This window comes from Nestor notabilis, unplaced genomic scaffold (assembly GCF_000696875.1).
Source record: "Nestor notabilis isolate BGI_N333 unplaced genomic scaffold, ASM69687v1 scaffold27916, whole genome shotgun sequence".
NCBI classification, from domain to species: Eukaryota; Metazoa; Chordata; class Aves; order Psittaciformes; family Psittacidae; genus Nestor; species Nestor notabilis.
This window is the reverse complement of record NW_009935043.1, coordinates 24,581-25,098: the sequence shown is the minus strand read 5'-3', so window position 1 is coordinate 25,098 and position 518 is coordinate 24,581. Positions and strand designations below refer to the sequence as shown.

Sequence of the window (518 nt, the reverse complement as noted above, 5' to 3'; positions counted from 1 at the left end):
AAGCCCCTCTCCAGGTTTCCTGGAGCCCCTTTAGGCACTGGAGCTAGTCTAAGGTGTCCCCTTGAGGATCCTTCTCTTCCCCAGGCTTTCCTCCCATTTCAGACAGAAGAACAGCAGACGAGCTGCCCCAACTTCAATAAAACCATGGGCCAGCTCAGGGGCATCCCTGACCAGCATAAACCTCCAGCAAGAACCTTATCCCCTCAAGCAGAGCTGCTCCTGAAAGTCCAAGGGAAGCTGCCTTAGAAGCGTGTAGTTAATGAGATCAGCTATGATTAGCACTCAGCACACTTCCCTTCTCTGAGGTCGTTCCTATGATGTACAGGGTCACCAGATTAGCCTAAGAAAGCAGCCTGTGTACCCAGACCTGGCACTCAGAGTCTTTTTCCAGATCTGACAGCATTTCATAGAATTATTTAGGTTGGAAAAGAGCTTTAAGATGATCAAGTCCAACCATTCCCAGCAGTGCCAAGGCCACCACTAACCCCTGGCACTGAGGCCTCGGCTCCCCGGGCCGT

General features: G+C 51.7%; 1 protein-coding gene across 1 annotated transcript in view; it reads right to left on the bottom strand.

The window, feature by feature from the left end:
* FBXO42 (F-box protein 42) overlaps nt 1-518 on the bottom strand; it is a gene marked incomplete at its 3' end in the record, with an annotated part of 31,733 nt that overhangs the window by 22,457 nt on the left and 8,758 nt on the right. The window lies entirely within an intron of this gene.